General features: G+C 42.7%; 1 protein-coding gene and 1 long non-coding RNA gene across 25 annotated transcripts in view; one reads left to right on the top strand and one right to left on the bottom strand.

Annotated features, from left to right (window-relative positions):
• RBMS3 (RNA binding motif single stranded interacting protein 3) overlaps window positions 1–20,887 on the bottom strand; it is a gene marked incomplete at its 3' end in the record, with an annotated part of 702,635 nt that overhangs the window by 163,400 nt on the left and 518,348 nt on the right. The window lies entirely within an intron of this gene.
• The window catches only part of LOC308189708, a 48,896-nt gene that overhangs the window by 10,429 nt on the left and 17,580 nt on the right, over window positions 1–20,887 (top strand). The window contains exon 1 of the long non-coding RNA XR_013946526.1: window positions 1–20,887. This exon is cut by the window's left edge and continues 10,429 nt beyond it. This is a non-coding gene — a long non-coding RNA (uncharacterized lncRNA).

The raw sequence follows: 20,887 nt of genomic DNA, 5'->3' as shown, positions 1-20,887 counted from the left end.
AAAGAAAAATTGCAATGATTTTTGATCGACTTAAAATCATAACATTTCCGAACACTGAAATAAACACAGAAATCAGACATCATAAATCTCTTTCATGAACTCTACAGTCCTCCTTTGCATAAGCTGAAGTCTGTAAAATTATGATAGCAGATCCTGAAAAGCAGGATTTATATAAAAAGCAATGGGGAGTCTTTAGCGAATAACTGAAATTATTACAGAATTTCTAGAAGACCTCACTCTTTCAGTATATATTTGTCACTGTGGCAACTCTCAAGCCATGGTCTGGTAACTTCTAGAGCTGGCGGGGCTGAGCTATTTTCTTAGCACACAGTTTCAAGCAGAATGTCTTTGTTCTTATGACACTAACACTGGATCAAAAGGATTACAAATGGTAGTGGAAATAAATGTTTTTCTCCCTAATCTCTCTCAAGACACAGTAGTACCACTTCCTCAGTGCAGACATCTGACACTACAGAGGACAACTCTGGGCTCCTCAAACTGAAGATTTAAAGTAGTCAGATAAACCTATGGATAATTCCTGCCTGTGCAGTTTGAGGAGATTGTGGTGTGTTGAAGCTGATGTTACCTACTGCTCATCAAGCTCAAAAACGGGAGCAGAGAGACTTTTTTTATCACTGGAGTGTGGAGAAAGGCAGGGCTTTGCTGTCTGATCTTCCAGTGGCCATAGGATGTCATAATGAAGCAGCAGAGGCACAAATTACAGATGTTTTCATGCACGTGTAACTAGTACTTGGCCAGGGTGGCTTTAGGACTCTCTGTCCACAGTTTCTAGCAGCTGTTCTCCCTAAGGACACAAGTATTTGTTCTGTCACGGTTTGATCCTTTCCTAATTGAAATCTAAATGTACATTGATCTTACGTGGCAGTATCAGGATCTGTGCTTGAAAAATATTTCCAAAACTATATTCAGAAAGATTAATAAAGATTTAAAAAAAAAAAAAAAAAAAAAGCAGACGTCCCTCCTCTTCTGATGTTTTTCATGCCTGGTTGCAGTCCCACACAAGGTTAAATTATTGTTCGTATTGCATCTATTTGTACATCAATGGGAATTTACGTGTTTCTCTTCAGAAGCTTCTCTAGGCTGGGACTAACTCAGGAAACTCAGATTTCTTCATGTAAAAATTCAAAGGCTTAGCATTTAACTGTCTACACTTGCACTAGAAAAAAGACTAGCTACTATTAATGGTAGTAAATTATCAGCACTGGGAAAGCATTAGAAGCTTTAAGAGGACTTTTTGGGACAGTATAATGCTTTTTAATATTTGACCTATTGACCCAAAGGCGAATTCAAGCAGCACACAGATCCCATGTGATTGCTTGTGAAGAAAACCGAACGCTTTCTTTTGTCATGTTTTACGTTACTTCCTATAAACCATAAATGAAGTCAGAATTTTCTTGTCTGGGAATTCCTGTTGGGATAAAGGTTGAGGTCTACTTAGCCTGAGTCCATACAGACTGCTACAGAACAGTTATTCATCTTGATGCACACGCCAGAAATGGAAACCTACTAGTCCTTGAGGATACATCAATTTTCAGGGAGTCTGGACTCTTTTAACTACTACAGGAACTAAGGAAAAGATCTACATAGACATTGCTTAAGAAAAACAAAATCCACCATAAAGCACAGCCTTGACAGTTTTATTTTGAGAAATCTGTATTTAACACAGACAAAAATACCGTTCCCTTTTAAGATTGGGCTCAACTCACAAAACACATACTGCAAAAATACTTACACTTTTCATAAGTGAATTGGATATAAAAGGCAAATCCATGTCATGCTTCAAATGTGACAAGGCTCAGAAGCACAACAGACCCAGCAGTGTCGCATTTTCCCTGCGTGTGGAATTCCTGGCACTGAGTCAGCAAGTCCCGGAGGAGGGTGAGCAAAAAAAGGCCTCGAAACGTTCATTTTCCACCCTCACAACTGACAATGAGGAAATACTATTAGCGAGCGAAGAAAGTGAAACTTTGTTTTATTAAAAAATGAAGAAAATATTAAAATAGAACAAAAAGGCAGTGTTAAATTGTCGCTGCTGAACCACCTTGCAGAGAAGCAGCTGAGATGTCTGTGCTCTCCTCAGCTCCCATCAGAGCAAGCCCTGCTCCATGGGATCAGACTGCCCTGGTAAATGAGGTTGAGAATAGGAACCAGCAGCAGAAAAGGAAGGAAAAGGGGTTAACAGTGGGGCTAAAGCCCTGCATTTCTGCCAAATCAAGCAGACAAGGTCCCACGCTCTCCAGGCCGTGGTCTCTCTAGTGGTGGGACGGTGCCAGCACCACCGACGTCCACTGCCCCCACGGTGTGGAAAAGCAGAACCTAGACAGCAGGTGGCCTGCAAGGAGGGCCAGGATGTGTGGGACCACCTCCTTCCCTGCTCAGGCCTCAGCTAACCTGGGGCTGCGTCCAGCTCCCTGGGCGCAGCAGAGGCTGCAACTAATGAAGGAGAAAGGCACGGCACTGACATCAGGTGGGACATCACCCGGAGTGGCCACCAGACGAGCAGGAGAGTGGGAGACACTGCATCAGTCTCCAGATGGACAGCAAAACAGCCACCAGGCAGCTGTCGTTCCTCATCGACCTCTTGGGAGATGGAGGTGACTAAAATATCAAGGTTTCCCTTCCCTGACACACAAAACCCAGCGCCACTGAGGAAGAAAGCATCATTTAGGAATACCTCATGCTTTGTGTAGACAGAAAATTAGGATCTGAAAGACACAATGCATCAGCTAGAGGTTTGCAAGCTGCTAGGGGAGAGTAGCAGCGCTCCTACAACTCTACAGTATTGGGAGAAAGACAAGGATAGAGAGACAGTAAGGGAAACATGATTCTTCTCTTGCCAGTTGATGGAAGAAGAGAGGAGAGGGAATATTACTGTGCTTTGTCATCTGCAAGGAATATAATCTGTGCACGAGGTGCAAGGCAGCTAACCTGAGTCTGTGAATTCACTCCCTTCCTGAAACCAGGGGCAGTGTGAGTTTTTCAAGTGAGTTTTCCTACAAACCTGTCATCAGTTCCTTCCACCTCTCCTATCAGCCAGAAGAGTATGGTTTTCTGAGCTCTGAATACTGACTCAAGTTTTCCAAGCCAAGCAATGTTTCAAGGTGCCCATCAACATACAAAAGACAAAGTCAATAATTTTCTGCAGAAGGAAAAAATTAGAAAAGGTATAGCAAGGTGGACAGCATGGCCAGTTCTATCTGGCTAGTAAGGATCAAGACAGATATAAACAAAATTTTGTAGAGCCATGAGGAGCTGTAACATGGTCCCACCACAAAAAGAAAAAAAATAATTCCCTTATGCTCAGGAAACTGATGTGAAAGGGCACTTATGTTCTTGTGGCAGAAGTGAAGAACATCAGGAAAGCTGACAAGCAAAGATGTCTGGCATCTGAAACGAAGTAATGCAATTGCCTGCAGCCGGTGAAATGCGGCAAAACTGAGCTGCCTGGACAGGAGGCCTGCAAGACAGAGCAGTTCACCAGGCAGCAGGGACAAGCTCAGATGCATTGCTGCACAAAAGGTGCCTTCCTGCTAAAGCTCATGCACTTTAGTTCCTTTGTAACCAAAAGACTAGGTGACAAACTGTACGGGAATGATACAAGATGATATAAGAGACCAGTATAGTTGAGACTGAAAGATACTACGAGTTGAAATTCAAGACAGAGCACAATCCTTGGTCTTGTACTTGTGACCGGTCCTTGTGGGAATGGGGAAAGGGAAAAGTAAACGTCCCAAGCCCTTCAACTCTGTTTTTCCTTCTGTTTCAAGAAACCTTGAATTAGCCACCCTGCCTAGGACACAACTGGCTGCGTGTCATCAATTTGCTGTGTTGTGCAAAACCATCTATGAGAAAATGCCCTAGTGTTCCAATACTGAGCTCTTTGTGGCTTGTGCTTATCTGTTCTTCTTATGTCTATATGGTACATCAGCTGTGGCTAATACATATATGTGTACGTGCGTGCCCGTGTGTGTGTGTATGTACACAGGAGTGATGTGTTTAAGTACATAAGTACAGCTCTATATTACATATGCAACAACAAATTATATTATGCATGTAAAAGTGCGTTCCAGTTTAAAAGCATGCTTTCAATTTTGAAAATCTGGGTAAACAGATGTCTATGTGTAAAGACATACAAGCCTACACCAGACTTCCAAAAAAGGAGGCACATTTTCAATTATGCGTACATATGTGCGAGTGACTGTGTATACAAAGGAGGAATCCCCATACATAGCCACTTAATGTGCTTTGCTGGTAGTATGTTTGTGTGGGATTAAATATATCTGTATGTAATCATATTTTATATATATTTGTGTATTTGTATAAACCATTCATATAAAAAATGATGGCTACATCAATCCAACAAATGAAGGTTGTTATTATTTTCTTTCTCACTTATAAATCATAAGCAGCTCTAACAAGTTATTGCAGTAATAAAACTGTGAGACAAGATACGTAGGCATTTCTTGAATCCCAGACCAGAAAGGAATTACAAAGAAGTCTACGAATCTTTCTGGGTAGAGTGGATAGCTGGCAACTAAAGGAAAAGGGGAATCTGCTGCAGGGCATAGAGGGAATGGTGCTGTTCTAGGGTCCGCCTATTCCTAGGATGCTGAAAGCTAGACCCGGCTCTTGCACTGGTCCTTAAATGACATGAGTTGTTTTGCTCTGTCTTTAGAATATTTTCATAATAAAAGAGACAGAGTTAGAGAAAGGAACTTGAGCTTCTGTACACTTTATGGTTCTGGATTACCTTTCCCAGGTGCTGTATTCACAACCTGTTTTCAAACCAATTTTAGTGAAAAGCAAAGCTGAAGACTTACAGTTGAACATTTTAAACTACCATCTATTTAATACTGCACCTACATGGCAATGAACTAGAATGAGAGAGAGACCCTTTCTCGTGTAAATTAAGAGTGTTTTTTATCAGAGAGGGATTTCTCCTTCCAGTGCTTATCCTTGCTGATACTAATACCAGCAGTTGATGACAAACAGAAATTCACTGAATACTCAGGAAACAACTTCAACCATTTTTTGAAACTGTATTTTAAATACAGTTGTTTCTAAAGGGGGCAGGACCAAAAAGATCTGTTTACAACACCTTTAAATGGATGCCTATAACATTCCAGAGTTTGCTTGTCAAGTTCTCATCATGACTGTAGCAACTCCTGGTGGTAAAGCACACATATTTGTGGATGTGCGCACATTTTTCACAAGCCATGTAAACACTTTAAACCTAGGTTGCTATCCTGAGAAATTTCTGTTCAGCTCGAGTTTGCTTGACAGACCTAGCTAATGTTACATGCCTTCTGCAGGTCACTTGCCAACAAAAAAAAAAAAATCAAAACAAAACAAAACCTTTGTGTTCCAAGTATGCAAGTTGGTCATATCTCCACAAAATCCCTTGTGAACTCCTAGGCTCCCTGAAGAGAAAAATAAATATCCACTAGATCCCACTGAGTAACGTCTCGGTCTGATGTTGACTCAGTTGTGGATCTGCAGCTCAGTGACTGTCGCAGACAGATGCACATGCAGCAGCCCCAGTATCGCATCTGACATTCAGGGGCTTCCCAGCCTTACCCCACCATGGAGGGAGGGGATGATGCTGGCTTGCTGAGAAAAGCATCAACAGCCCCTGTATATCGTTTGCTTTTAAGGAATAGTTTCCAGTTATGTGACCTTATTTTTATGGATCAATCAACCTGCTACACTGCCTTTAACAGTTGTTTTTTGTTTCTTTTTGCTGTATTGCACTGTTTCCAAAGATCAAGTAATTCCCAAAGAAAGAGAAAAGTTAAAGGGTAGAGAGCCATTTGCATTTACTCTGCTATTTATTTTAAGATCTAAAATAATAATATTAAAGAGTTCAAAACAGTAAAGTGTGGGGAAAATATTTTGAGTGATCCGACACAATCAGAAGGTCATGCAGTGAAAAAGGAAGAAAAAACAAAATCTACAACCAGCTTCTGTCACTTCAGATATATGTACAAAATCATTTTGCACTGTCCCAGCATTGTTGAGCTCCCTGGTAGTAAAAATTTTCACTACCTTTCAGTTCTGCTAATCCTGCCACCCATTCTATAAGTTCTAAAATTACCATTAAGAAAAAAGAAATACTATTCAGAGACGAAGCACACTTGAAACTAAAGCCCTGACTACTTTGGGACAATTAAAGCGCAGCCTGGGTATATTAATCACAGTCTTCTGGCCCAACTCCAGGTTGGGCAATTACAATCTGCCTACCTAAAAATCTCCCTGGAGTTTCAAATGCAAGAGTTATTTGTGATTTCCTTCCTATAAAAAGTGTTGTTAGCACAGCCAGTAAAGACTAGTTTCATTCAAATGATGGGTGAATGACCCACATTGACTATAGAAAATGTGTAAAAGCACTTTGGGATCCTTCAGGAAGAAGGACACTTACTACATGGTCATTTTACAGTGCTTTTAGTATTATAAGAGGAAGTACTCCTATCTAGATGTTTCTTCACATGCATCTTAGAAACAAAGTAGTTCAGAGTTTGGACTTGTTTTTCTAAAAAGTATATGAAGTTAGGTTATTTTTTCTGTAAATTTAAGATGATAGATTTGAAATGCAAGCACTGTATCACTGAGACAGTTCAGGAAAACATAACACAACTTCTTCTACTTTGAAAACTATTCAGATCATTTTTGTGAGCCAAAAAAGATTAATGATTTATTATGGGGCTCATTAATCAAAAATTGTGTGTGCATGTTTTTTTAAAGGACCAATTCCACTGTTCAAGTCAATTAGGTCCTCTAAAGCTATTACATTGGGAAGGAGCTGCAATATTACCAAGACTTCCTGCAATATTGTTGAGACTTCCCCGAGTGTATTTAGTGTATAAAATAAATGCTATTATTCAGGAGATACTGAATTGCTAAGCTTCTTAAATTTGTACAATTGGGAACTTGAAGTACATTAAAATGCTGAAACTCATTAAGAGCCCTTTTCACAGCTGCAAAATCGTTGGCATTCACAGCACCGCTCAGAACAATAAAACACTCCCCACACCTTTGAACAGGGCAACTTCCGTTCCTCCAGCTCCGCTTTAATGAATCACTGAGGCAGAACTGGTATCTAACCTCTCCGTCAACCTCCTCCATTGAAAGGGAGAAACAAAAAGCCACAACAATGCTAATATTCTGAGCAGAAAAGAAAAATGCACGAGCGTACTGTACAAACCCTCCCCCAACACAAAAATCTTAGCAATGGCTGATACTTTGGCAGAATATGATTTAATTTTCTCCATCAATAACAAACAAAACACCTTCAGAGGCAAAAAGAATAGCCACGCTTTCTTCCAGAACACCCACCGAATCATACCCAAGTAGCCTTTGCTTCCTTGGGTATCATTTTTCTGGGACTAAAGCACAGGACTCAGCAGTTTAGCAGATGCTAAGCTGAGATGATTCTGGCTGTATTTTGCCACTCCGTGTGCTGCAAACGTGCTCCTGCCCTGCTCAGTGAGGGGCTGGATTTTGCATCTGCAAAGCGTCACCACGGCAAACAGCCTGAGGTCCCAGCAAAACTGTGGATGCCCCTTAGATGCTTCCTACACATTCTCCGGCAGGTGTGGGAGCTGGTCCTGGCGGTCAGAAGACAGCAACTTTCCAATCTTCAGCAAAACTGCCTCTTTCTCCACCTGCATCAGGATTTCCAGTCCCCAACCTTGCTCAGCTAGGAGGCAGCTACTTTGCATGCTCAGCGATTGCAAAGAGCACATAAAAACGACCCTTCTCTTTGATCTGGCAGCAGCATGATCTGTCTCCTCCTGCCAGGAGGGTCACAACTGTGCCTGTGGTACCTACAGGTCTCACCGAGCCCAGGGCAACGAAGCCCAAGTTTTATCTGCAACTGAGTGTCTCAGCCTGGTTTCTCCATCTGAAGGATTTGTTTTGAAGTAAATTTCCACTGGGCCACCTACTATGCTTCCTTTGGTATTTGAAAAACAGAGGAAAAAAATCCAGTAACTGACCAAAAATTAAGTATGAGTAAGTACTATGGGAATACTGACTCCTCTAGAGGTTTCACAAGATTCATCGTAAGCTTGATGCTGGACAAACCTGAAAGAAACAGTCCTGGGACTATTATTTAGCTTGTGAAGTCTATGTGCCAACTGTATCTGTTTATTCCAAACTATTCCCTGAAGCAATGAGTAGATTGTCTCCCCAAGGGGGGGAAATTGTTCCTTTTTCCTGCTCTGAAAGTTTTTAGGAGGATTTCTAAAATCAATGCATGAAGAGTGCAGTGCCAAACTGGTGAAGATGATTATGGCTTTCAGAAACGAATTTGAAAGATTCAGTGGGAGATACTGATATTCAAGGTTACAGAATTAATTATGGAAAAAGGGGTGGGGTTCTGGGTGGGTGTTCCCAACTACATCAAATAAACTGCAAGAAAGCAACATTATGAGGGAAGTCTGGAGTATGACAAAAACAAGGCATGTGGTTAAAGCAAAAGATGCTTTGATAGCGCACAAACTGAGGCGGTTTTAACTGCAAACCAAAAGCATAGCTTTCAGTGAGTTCTGCTGAAGCCCTATGGATCTTGACAAAACAGAATGATTGCTCTTGAAACCCAAATCTTTTGACACGTGACCCTGTTTCTGACTTCATATTTTCAGTTGATAATGCCCAACTCGTTCACAGTGAGAAGATCAGGAAGAGCTGCTGGCTGACCAACACGGGCACACAAACCCCGCTGTTCCTCAGCCACCTCCTGGCCAGACACAGGCCTGGGAGCATCTACCACTGGTGTATGGTCAACCGCAGCAAGGCAGAAGGAGGCGTCCACCTTCCTGTCAAGCACTGCAAGCAACATAGCAGCTGCAAATTCCAACTTTTTCCTAGATAAAACAGCCCAGTACGGAAAGGGCTGCACCAGTTTCAGCCGGCTAGTTGGCTGAGGTTTGGAAATCACCATCACTTGCATGGAGACAAGAAGAAGAAGAAGGGAGCCCTCCAAGTTTTTTAGCATGTAATGTTGTTAGAAGATTTTGCCATCTATTTAGAAAAAAAAAGTCCCCAGAAAAAAAGAAACATTTTCAACAGCATTTCTTCCTTTAAGTGTTTTGGGTTTCCTTCTTGAAACTATCTTACTCCTTCTATCATATCATTTCAGGGCTTTCCTCCTCCTATAATTTAAAGTGCTTGAACTTTTGCTATCTTGTATTTTGTGAACACTTCAAAACAGGATGATAGTTTTCTAGTACAATCTTAAAAACAGTCTGTATTTATTTAAGCCAGGCTTTTGTTCTCTTGGAAAATAACACAGCCAGGCTTATGTGTAAGCAGTACACATAAGTACACACTTCTGCTGTGTGATCATGTACATCTTCACGTATGGTAATCGTATTCATTTTAGAGAATGGTTCAGTATTTTTACAGAAAAAAAGAAGAAGAAAAAAAGAAAAAAGGGACCCTTCTGGAGAAAAGATTTAGCTTGCAGAGATTTTCTTAGGATTCATTTAAAAATACCAGTTATAATTCTCGGTTTTGCACCACAAATCATTACACTATAAATATCCTTGTATAACTGCAGTTGAATAATACAGGGCATTTGGAGCTGAAGGTACATGGCTGCACTTAAAGCTAATTGCTAATGGCTGACGGGCACACAAACACATAGGTATGTGCACAGACGTCTGCGTGTGCATGTGATGGAGGTTCTGATGTGCAGCATGCACATGACTTTGTATAGCTCAGCCTGGCTCTTCAAGAAAACGGTAAGATGAGACTTCTTTGATTTTAAACACAGGGCCTTCAAGCATAAAATAGTTTCTATTTTTCAAACTGACTTTTAAGAACAGTTTGAATTATTCACTTTATTCATTAATTATGCTTTGGCCGTTAATGGGGACTGTGGCTTCCAAAAAGAAAAAAAGAAAATCTGAATATTTCCAGGCGTCCAGACAGCACACTGGAAAGAAAAGTGTTTCCTAAAATTTAAGGCTCACAACAGAGATATGCATAGTTCTTCATGGTATTTTGGGATATCTGGCTAAACTGAATATTGGTGTAGGAGGGCAGGCACACCTGGCCACGCAGGAGATGACAGCCCATTCACCTCCTGTGCTTGCACTGGGACACAGCGGCAGAAAGAAAGGAGAGCTAGGATTAGGCTCCTCATCACATACAGCTGTGGTCCAATATATGCAAGAGACATATAGGAGCCATTTTAACTTAAGCTACTGTCGTGACAGATCACAATTCTCTTAATCCAAACCTGCTTGGCTTTAGCACCTGCACCAGGTGCAAAAGTTCATGTAAACAGGCAAAGAAGACTGAGCGGACTGCAGAACCCTGCCTAAGAACTGTGCCTGATTTTGAAAGCTTTTTCTTTGCACTGACTATGAGTAAGCTTTTTGAGACAGAAATGGGTGAAAGAAGTCATTTTTAAGGGATGGCCTAAATTTAACTTTGCTATCTGAAGTGAGCTCAAGAATTTCTGGCTGAGAGTTTGGGTTATGTTTGCTTTCACTCAGTAAGTTCCAGGTTGATCCTAGAAGCCACTTGCAGCAGCTGAAAAGTGGTACCATCTCTTCAGGCCTCATCCTTGTGCAGGTTTCAGTAGTATTTCCTGCAATCCCATGTGGTTTTGTGCATCTGGCCTTTTCTTGCCAGATGATGTTAAAGAGACAGGTGCAAGGCCCATAGTGGGGCAAAAAAAAACCAGTTCATTTTCATGAGCAACATGTGATGTGCAGACATGAAAAGTACATGCAACACCAGAACACGTATTTCTAAAATTAGAACGGTTGAGTTGAAAAAGACCTACAAACATCACCAAGTCCAACTGCCTGACAACTTCAGGGCCAACCAGTAATAAATGTGTTAGTAAGGGCATTATCCAGCCGCCTCTTGAACACTGACAGGCATGAGGCATCAACCACCTCCCTAGGTAGCCTGTTAAAGCATTTGACCACCCTCATGGTAAAGTAATTTTTCCTCAAGTCCAGTCTGAACCTTCCCTGGTGCAGCTTTGAGACAGGCCTCATGGCCTATCCTTGGCGACCAGGGAGCAGACACCAGCGTCCCACTCTCTGCTTCCTCTCCTCAGGAAGCTGCGGAGAGCCACGAGGTCACCTCTTCGCCTCCTCTTCTCCAAACTGGACAACCCAAGTGCCCTCAGCCTCTCCTCACAGGACATGCCTGCCACCCCTTTTACTAGCTTTGTTGCCCTCCTCAGCATGTATTCAAGCACGCTGACATCCTTTTTATATTGTGGAGCCCAGAACTGCATACAATATACAAGGTGAGGCCACAGCAATGCTGAATACAGTGGGAGAATCACCTCTCCTGATCAGCTGCTTGTGCTGCGTTTCATGCACCCCAAAACGCAGTTTGCCCTCCTGGCTGCCAGGGCACCCTGCGGGTTCACGTTGAGCCTGCTGTTGACCAGCACCCCCAGATCCCTTTCTGCTGAGCTGCTCTCCAGCCACTCGTTTCCCAGTCTGTGCCTGTGTCAGACGTTACACTCTCCCAAGTGCATTCCCCCTTGTTGAAATTCCATGCCACTTGTAAACCAGACAGTGAGCAGAACCTTTAAATTTAAAGCAAAAGAACCAGCAGAGTTTGGAAAGAATTGAAAATGTGAATACTTACGCAGATTTCACTGCCAGTTGTTTCAAGTACAGAAATCACTTATGTCTTACTCCACTGACCATGTTGCTGGGATAACTTACACGAGCTATTTGAAAACCTCTACCACCAAGATGACCAAAACTAAGCAGCAAAGAATACCTTTCATAATCTTTCTCTCTAAATACTGTATGCATAACTAAATCTGGAAATGAAAGACTTCTTACATTTCTGAAACAAAGCAGCTAAGCTTTGGTCCAACTTCACTGAAGCTGTTTGTCAATTACCCAAGGTTGAACTGACAATGAAAACCAAACACAGAGTAAATATTAACTGGGCTGAGCAGGTTTAGCACCAAATTAGGCTGAATGGGACAAATTCTATACAAGCTAAAGCACAATATTTGTTTGTAAATCACAGGATAAAGGCTATAGAAACAATGAAACAGTGAACATCACTAATCTCATAAGCTCCTAAAGACTAACTGAAAGCAAGGAGCATTTTTAACCAACGTGAGGAAAGCATGTACCAAATGTTCTTTTGAAATACTTTTGAAAACTTAGCCCTCTACATTTTTTTCCTGTCTTCTATGTTCCTGCCCACTCCATTAAAAAGAAACATTAGTCTTTTCATTTTTTAACAGTGTCAGACTTCCAGCTATATTTGGGCTACTGGACTCCTATTTTCACATGGTTTTAATCAAATTCTTTAGTTTGTCAACACAAAGAGGACTAAACTTAGTTGAAATCTGATCATGCAAACACGTTCAAAGCTAGGAAAAATTTCTGTTCCTAGGAAGCATGACAGAATTCACAAGTTAGAATTTAAGTGTAGCTCAAACCTCATGAGAACAGCGCTACAAGACTCCTCACTTTCCGAAGATACATAAATAGTTAATAGGGGAGTTAACAGTAAATGACGCTTAAAAATGTGGATCTTAATTCATGAACTTTATGACAATAATAAAATATAGTGATGGGGCTTCCTAATGGCTTCCACCGTTCAGCCATCATTTCTTAATGGATAGGACCTCAGGCTTTATAGTCAAGCATAAAAAGGCAGCATTTGCCATCCTGGGTGAGGCTGCTGGTCCATCTAACCTGGAGACCACATCACTTTAGGATTAGTTCTGTCATTTCAGTGCAAGAGCAACAGCAGCTTTTACTAATATAACAGTGGAGTTTACTCATCTATAAAGGAAACTGAAAAGGGAGTCATCGCTGCTTCATGTAGTACCTACAAAACTAACCGAGCCCAAAATAAATCCCAAACTAATTTGTACTTCAAAATTTCTTTAGGACTGTTTGTTTGCTATTAAAATTGAAGGCTGGGTTAGGAATTTCCAAGGCCGTACGTGCATTGCGACACTGTGTCCCGGCAGCCCGTCTCACCTGCTATGGCAGTGATTTTGGAAATCTACCACCCCCCTCTTTGGAGACCCCAAGACAAAGCCATGGCTTCTGCCACATGGAGGAATGGCTAAAAGCTTTCAGCAAAGTGTGTCTTTTAAGTTGACATCATCCTTCCAGATCACGTCAAATACAGCCACTAAAAGTGCAGCCTACATATGGTCTACATTAAAACTAACAAACAAACAAGCCAGCCCCTAAGTTATGAGGCCTTCCAGAAGCAAAGAGCCAAAAGCACAACAATCATCGTATACTGTACATTAGGGACTGACAGCAGAGCTGCCCACGGCCTCAGCCCTGCAGCATCTCTGGCACCATTCAGAAAAGAGATTGGTTCCAGTTTGCCCGTGGGCACCACGGCACAACACCCACTGCCAAGGCAAAAGGGCTCTCGGGCTGCTCACCTCCACGCCATGCCCCAGCCCACAGATGCCACCAAGAGCTTCTGCACTGATGGAGAAGAGAAAAATGTCAAGTTCCTGCATCCACCAGCCCATGGGAAAACCCTCCGTGCAACAGGCTGCAGACCTCGGCCCCTGGGAGCAAAGAGCATTGAGAATGGTTTGGGATTAAAGGCAAAAATGAAGAAATTAAATTTGCGCCGCTTCCTACATTTAGTAAAGGAAATTATGCATTTCCCACAAAGCCTAATGCCAGCTCCACAGGGATTATATTACTATTTATTGTTTTGTTTGCTCAAATAAAACACCTGTCAAGGTCAGCTATTCGAGGAATTTTTAATATACCAGCCTTACACTATGGAGAGTAAGAAACGTTTATAGAGGCACTCCTGGTAAGATTGTTGGCGTTTTTTCCCCCCAGGTAGGTGCATAATGATTTAATAACAGAAACAGCATGCCCACAAACCTCTGAACCTCAGATTTAAATAAAAACTAATATATCTGAAATCTGGCTATCAGTCTCCACAGCTCCTTCGGCTTTCTGTGTTATGAAAGGAGGCGTAACCCTAGGATACGGCATCTTTCCTTTATAAAGTCCCATCTTAGAGTGTCAGAAGTCAAGGAATTAAAAACAAAAGCGGCATAAATCGCTGTCAATCATCAAAGTCTTTGATCTGCTCTTTCCTTCAGAAGGCATTATGCTCTCTAAATGGAGGGATCAATCTGCGCACGTCGCAGGGGCTGGCCGCCCCTCTCGCACGGCGACGCCAGCGCAGAGGGCAGCTGATGGAGGCATGTTGCAGCCCGTGTTTTGGGCAAATCACGCGAAAATATGCAAGCCGGAACACAAAACAAACAAAACCCTTGGTGCAACTACACGACACAACTGTTTCCCTTTTTAGCATTTTTCAGGATTTTCTGTATAAAGACAGCTTGCTTTGGCCTGTCTTATCTGGTATGTGCTCGCTGGGCATCCCACCAGTGCTATTCCTCACCCATAAACCGGATTTTATTTTTCAGAAAAATTTAAAAAAAAGCTTTTTTTTCACTCATCCATAACTATATTAAATATTACATTGGTCTGCCCTAACTTCTTTACTGCTTTTTTTTTTTTTACAGTAGCTAAGCAGGTTGCTTAAGTAAAGGGTCAGACGTTTATTTACTTCCTCAACTGCGAAGAAAAAAGAAAAAGGAGAAAAGAAAGATAGAAGAGAAAAAAAGAAGAAAAATAAAAAGAGAAAAGAAAAAAAAAGAAACAGGAAAAGGAAAAAGAGAACACAGCACACTTGTCCTGCCAAGAAGCTGCAAGGAAAAAAAAAAAAAAAGACTCAGAAAAAGAGATGAACTTTCCCACAGAAGAGTGTAACAGTTATATGTGTGTGCTGACTTAGAAAGCCAAATTCCAGCCCAGCGAGGCCCTGCCGTCCTGCAGGGACGGATCCTGCACGAAGGCTCCAGACAAAAGCCACTGTGATGCTCTGTAACTGCACAGGAGGAGATGGAGCTAATCTGGCAGGATTAGGCCCCTGGTTGCAGCGCTGCTGACTGATAGAGTTGCTCTGGAAGAAATGAACTGCAATGATAGCAAGAGGGAGCTGGCCACGAGACAGCGTGAACAGAAAACCTGTGAGTAGGGCTGTACTTGGCCTGTGGCAAGAGTTAATGAGTTTTTCATCCTAATTCAAACAGGTTTGTCACTTTCAGGCTGCTATTCTTCATGTGTCTTGCAGGGTTGAATTCTGTTGCCCTTCCTCAGTTTGAGGAGCACCCTTCTGCATAAACATTCCCTTTAATTTCAGATTATGGCAATCATTGGCACAATCTGGTCTTTATAAACAGGGAGTTGAAGAAAAAAAACAAATGTCAAGCAGAGATAAAAGTAGCATTGTACTTTTAATTATCAAAGTATTTTATTTCATTTAAAGGAATGGATTCGCTGGTCTTCTCCAGCTGCCTTGCATCATCACAGCAGCGCAAAGCACTGTAAATCCAGTTCAGTCAAATGGTTAAAGTGGGTTAGCAGCTGCTTTACATCACTGGAGCAGCATAAAGCAGCAAGCATTTGAACCTAATCCGTACTCTTTCAAGGCACTTTTCTTTACCAAAAAAGAAAAAGCTTTTCTTCTTCATCAGTGACTGCCGCTTACCCGAGAGAGCAGAGCCATCTAGTTAAGAGGAATAAAACATACCAGAAAAAAATCTCTGCAAACAATTTGGAGGTAGAATTTGTGCCTTTTGCTCTTCTTTGGCTAGCAAGAACATTTCAATCTCATCAGGCTGTCAGTGATGGGAGAAAACTGTTTAAACTAATATGCCTCATTCTCAAGCCTGATTTTAGACAGCTCCTGATACAATGCTTCAGCACAAGTTAGAAGGGCAGATCCGCTGTTACTTAGGGCTTGGAGCACAGAGAAATCAATACACAGAGATAAAGACAGATAAACACTTTGGGCAGATATGAAATAGGAAGAAAAATACCGCTCTCAAAATGCTTCTGCTTAGCTAATGTAATACAGTGGAAACGTGGTATCTTCCCCAAGGTGACTGCGCTGCTTCTCTCCCTGGCTTTCAGTCTCACGGCCCTTCAAGGGCTCCCTCTGTTCACGCACTGCACTACATCATGATTAGCTGAGCAATTAACCATGCCCTACGTTGTTCCTTTTTCACCTAATTATTGCTTCATTTCTCAACTGCATGGAGCAATTGCTCCTATTCGGCTAAGCGCTTAGGAACCACAACAGCTAATTTCCCAGAAGTTTTGCTAGCAGAAGACAATCTTCAGCTCAGTGTGAGCATTTCCTTTTACTTGGAGTTGAGAGGAGGGGGGAACAGTGCCGTGGGGCTGGAGCTATTCCTCACTGAAATCAGCGTACGCATGAGTGTGCGCACACGCGCTCACTCGCTCTCAGCCATCTTCTTGTCCCCTGCCATGGCTGGAAGATGACTAGAAAAACAAAAGTAGGCTCGATACCCATCTCCTAGCAGTAAATAATGGCTGTTTCAGCCTAGTCCTTAGGGAAATGAGGCAAACACGCTGGCTGGCTGCATGCATCTGGTTTATAATTTCTGAAGATAATGGCATCTTACTGCCAAACCTGACAGAAAGCTAAGGTTTTCAAAGATCAACAAAAGCTCTGCATGTCTTCTGCGTAAAGAAAAGGGAGAAGAGAGACCAAACAAGTTCTCCCAGCTGTAAGAAAAAATAAATAAATAAAAATAAAAAAGTGGTGTGTGTTTACACTTTGCTCGACAGCAGAGTTTCCATGTAGGAGAGGTAGCTTATAAATGCCTCCGTCACAAAAAAGTTTCACTCAGATCTTGTGAGCTCCTGAAACACCCCCATCAATCAACTCCCCAACATAAATCTGCAGAAAACTGAGCTTTGTTAGTTCTGGTGCTCAGGGAATGATGTGCTAACAATGCCACTGCAGCTAACCGTGCATGCAGCATCCTTTCTTGGCTCCGCTCTCTTGTATGCCTGCCCCACGGGTGGCTGGGCTACAGCAATATTCGGGTTGCCAGAGTTACCCCCTGTATTTGCATCCCCACTGATCTGCATCAAGGTTGCAAAATGCTCAACTTTGTTTGCACGCAGGGCTCCCGCCCGTGAAATTGCTCATCCTTGCGTCCCCCTCCTCACCGACTGTGGCACGTTGGGTGAGGCTGGGCTCGGCTCTCCCAGACTGGCTCGTGTCTCGCTCCTGATGGATGGCGCAGAAGCGCCGTGCTGGCTTCCCCATCCAGAAAGCGAATATGGAAACTTGAACGCCGACAATACTTCCTCCAAATGACAATTACTTGAGCGCCTTCTTGCAAACCATTTCAACTCAATTACTCCAGTGAGCAGTAACATTTAATTTTACAGCCTGGGAGTACAGCAATTCTGTAATTTAAATGTTCCTGGCAACTTCAATCATACTACAGTTTTCGTGCAATTTTCTGTCCCTGACATCCCTTGCCAGAAGCTGCAGAATTGATGCCACTTGCCACGGTTGCGCACGCTCATAATCTTGCTGTGACAACAACCTGGCAGCCTGGTGCCCATGCCACCATGTCCTGAGCACAGCCGCAGCTCAGTGCTACTGTCCGGCCACGTGAACACTGGACTGGCTGAAGCAGAAGGCAGAGCCCTCACTAACACACTTGCTGCTACCTCAGGAAACCAGCAGCACTAACAGCAGGAATACACCCTTCAAAAGGCCCGTAACATAGGAAAAGAAACTTTTTGTGAGATACAAAGGAAAGATAAGATGGGGAAAGCTCACGAGTACATCATTTCTGTCAGAGTATGGCTGTTGCTCTACTCCTGAACACCAACGTAACGCATCCCAGAGATTTCAAGCCCATCCTGTCCCTCTGCCTGACTACAAACCTCATTTCCTGCTGCTGGCGTTGCTCAGTCTGAATTTGCTGTAGGGACAAGTGCTCTTTTATGCCCTGCCTGCACCCCAAAGAAAGGCTTGGCGTGGCAGGGCCAGGTGAGAATTCACGAGGTGACCAAGCAGCTGTGCAGTCACATCTGCTCTCTATTCCAGAAGGATGGTTCTGATGCGTGGCTCAGAAATGCATACACTCAGAGTGAACATGCATACTTTATCACCAGGAAAAAGTAACAAAAAGACATCCCCTTTCTAGGTTTGAGCCCAAGGAAAAACATGGCTTTTAGACCTGTCTTTTTTTTTTTTTTTTCCACAGTCAAAAAAATGAAAGGAAAAGTGAAGTTAGCTTTAAATTTCATCTTGAAGACTGGTCATATACATTCCTCATGACTTTATGCTATCTGTTTTGCACTGTTTGGACTCCTGGTTTACCAGTACTGCCACCCTCACTTCCTATTTCCACGCCTGAGCAGGTAGGGATGAGAGATGGACACAGACAGGGTCCATGCAATGTCAAAGCCAGTCAAAAAATTGAAGAGTTTGTTTCCTTTCTGCCTCTACCACAGCAAGACTGAGGCTTTTGAATGCAATGCCAGCAGCACTGCTGCTATTCTGTGCTGGGACTCTCATTCCTGTAGCAGCAGCTCCCCTTGCTGCCTCACCAGCCCAGCAAGCTGCACGAGAAGCAAAGGATGGCTGCCCAGCCCCAAGCACAGAAAGGGGCACAGATCGCAGAGCACCAGGTACAAAAAGAGCATTTATCATCATGAAGGTCATTTTAGAGATCCAGGGTTTGACTCTGGCCATGAGTGTCCTAAGCTGGAGTTGGAGTTAGCACATATAGACAGTGCTGGGTGTGAGCCTGAGCCCTGCAGACCAGCCTCCGTCCAAACCCCCAGTGCTATAATTAGAGTAATTGCCATGTCCAATAAAATAGCTTTAATTTCACAGGAATTCAGAGAAAACTATAACACAGCTTTCCTTTGTGAAGGCTACATAACAAACTCTAATGGCAGGGGATTTTTCTTTTGTCATTTTTATTAGCTATTATTTTTGAGGAAAACACCTCAAATGTTTCCTCAAATATCATCAAATATGTTATGCTGTGGAAAATGTGCTATCTGCAACTGAAAACAATTAAAGATAATCTATAAAAATGTACTACAGCAAGTCACTTCTTTCACAGAAAAAAACAGTCTACCTCCAAATGTACATGCTCCCTGTGAAGCGGTAGTCGTACTTGAAGAAAATATTTGGGACTGGAGCAAGTATTTATTCTTAAAAGAAAACTATCTTTCAAGTTGTTGATGCAAAAAAAAAAAAAAAAAAAAAAAAAAACCTAATACAAGTTAAACCTAAAGAAAATGAAAAGCAAAAAATCAGAGACCCAGTGTATGACACCAACACTACTTTTTCTACCCACACTTCATAAACTTATCCTCCTGTGTGGACTCCAGCAATTTTTTCCAGGATTTTTTCTGGAGAGAGATCTATGTCCATAACCATTGTATGTACTTGGTAAATTCAATTTAGGAACATCAGACCCTATATGTTCTTTAAAATAGTTGACATGTCCACATGTAAATCCCAGCACAATAAATGCCGGATTTATTGTTTTGCACAAATCATCTGGATGACACGTTCATGGCTCAATGCTTTGGATTTACTGTGCATTGCGACACAGCGTAGTATGCATGAGCAGCGACTCCAGCCACGCTGGACAACATCTGCGCTCTGTGGACATGGCTCCAGAGCACGGAGTTGCCCCAGGGATCCCTAAGACAGTTGGCAGAGAAAGTGGAGTTGAGTTTAACACAGGTCCCAAAGACTGCCCAAATCAAAAGCCTTGGAAATCTCCCTAGAAAATTCTGTTTGGGAAAGGCAGACGCACTAAGGGGAAGAGGTGGGCAATGCTCCTTTTATTAAATTCCCCGCCGTAACCCAGTTATCAAGGGCTGACCTTCAGACAAGGAGCAGGACTGCCTGGGTGGTTACCTGTTTCCCAGGGAGGCACAGAAGCTGTTTGCAATGTGCCAATTCCAGAAAAGTAAATTCAAAACATCTGGAGCCTTTTTTCTTTCTTCCCAAAGAAAAAAAAAAAAGTTAAATGCTTAAGAGCCCTGGGAGAGTTGCTGTTGATCCACACATAAAACATCCACTCCCTGCACTGTGCGAATCAGCTGCCTGATGGAGCTATGTGGAAATAGGGGGCTGGGGGAGCTCTTGGGCAGAAAGGATGAAAGTACATTTTTCCCTGGGGCTGTAGTTTCAGTCCAGCTCCAGAGAGCCAGAGCTGTTGCTGCCAGACACCATTTCAGTTATTCCCATGAAATGATGGATGGCCTCAGCCCATTCCCTAATGAAGAGGTGACTTCATCAGGAAGGTCGCCATTGCAGTCAGCTTCTTTTTAGGGCAGCTGTAAAAAGCTAAAGAAGGAAAAGGAAAGAAAAGAAAGAAAGAAAGAAAAAAGAATCAATCAAAAAACCACCTCCCCATGCAGTGAAGTGGGGGTGATTTTGTGAGGCTGGGGTTTAAAACAATGGGTAGGACAGAGTCCTTGCTCCAGCATCACAAGTTGTACCCGTTCAGTGGGGAAAGCACAGCCGCTGCTGCTGAGCCCTGGCTCTGCCTCCTCCCATCTCCATCACATATGGAACAACTCCAGGCTCCCACCACCTCTGTTCACTTCTGAAAGCTGAGGTGCTACATGACAGCAAGAACGTCTTGGAGAGGTTCCTCTATTGTGTGTGCTAGTGAGGAACGGGAAAGGGGAAAGTGGAAAATGGAAAGGGAGCCTCTCCTGCAGGCTAACAGACCTCAATACCCTCCCTGCAAGAAAGGCACTATTAAAAACGCAGAACTCAACGAACACTAATAAAAGGCAGTGGGTGAGGAACCAAACTGTGCATGTGGAATGGTGGCACTTAAGCTTTCCCATTTAATGCTGAGCATTCAGGAGGCCAGCTAGTTATAACAACAAGGAATTTCTATTAAATTTCAGAGCAACGTGGTGATCAACAGGAACAATTTCATTGGATACCCCTGGACTGCTGAGTGCTCCAACAAAGCCTCTCTCAG

Source organism: Anser brachyrhynchus (assembly GCF_964034855.1).
Source record: "Anser brachyrhynchus genome assembly, chromosome: 2".
Classification (NCBI taxonomy): Eukaryota; Metazoa; Chordata; class Aves; order Anseriformes; family Anatidae; genus Anser; species Anser brachyrhynchus.
This window is presented reverse-complemented; position numbering and strand designations above follow the sequence as displayed.